This window comes from Triticum dicoccoides, chromosome 2B (genome assembly GCF_002162155.2).
Source record: "Triticum dicoccoides isolate Atlit2015 ecotype Zavitan chromosome 2B, WEW_v2.0, whole genome shotgun sequence".
In the NCBI taxonomy this organism is placed as follows: Eukaryota; Viridiplantae; Streptophyta; class Magnoliopsida; order Poales; family Poaceae; genus Triticum; species Triticum dicoccoides.
In genome coordinates, this window is record NC_041383.1 from 16,108,978 (window position 1) to 16,109,707 (window position 730).

A 730-nucleotide genomic window follows, 5' to 3' on the forward strand; every position below is an offset into this window, starting at 1 on the left:
TCAGTCATTTCCGAATTCTTACGGTGGTTCGTTCAAGATTCTTTTCCTTGTTTATCATATTAATCCATTCGTTCTTTTCAATCCTACCGGTGGTTCATGAAGACCTTCTCAAGTTTGCGACATGTCACTTCTCAATCCTTTTCAAGAAGAATAAGTAGTATGCAAGAATCCATTGTTTGTCATCAATTTAATTTGGTGAAGGGTAAGCATACAATAAATCTTATTCTTACTAGTAGAGTGCCCGTGCGTTGCCACGGGCTCTTGAAATATTTACCAGAGTTACATGTTAAAATCCACACATACAAACAATATAACACAAACTGAAGTCCATTATTGCAATGTCACAAGCTGTGTGATGTTACAACTTAACATCTATTACAAAAATATTAATATCTAGATGATGCGTTTAAGAAATTCTTTGACAGGAAAGTCTACTCTAGCTTCATTCCCGCGATGTTTTAGCAAGTATAATAAAAAGTGCTTCCTCAATTCATACCCATCCTGTAGGAAAAATAAATGTAGTTTGTATGAAAAATTCACGGAGAAGGTCTTAAAACATGTAACCCACAATACTCACCGCGCAAACCGGCTTGACCAATTCTTTACCGTTCCACCAGAGCATAAAATGAAAAACAAAAAATCCAGACACATTCCTGGAAAACTTTCAATTAATATTATAAATAATATAATGATAACAAAAGTAAATATTCTTATTATGAATTCATTACCC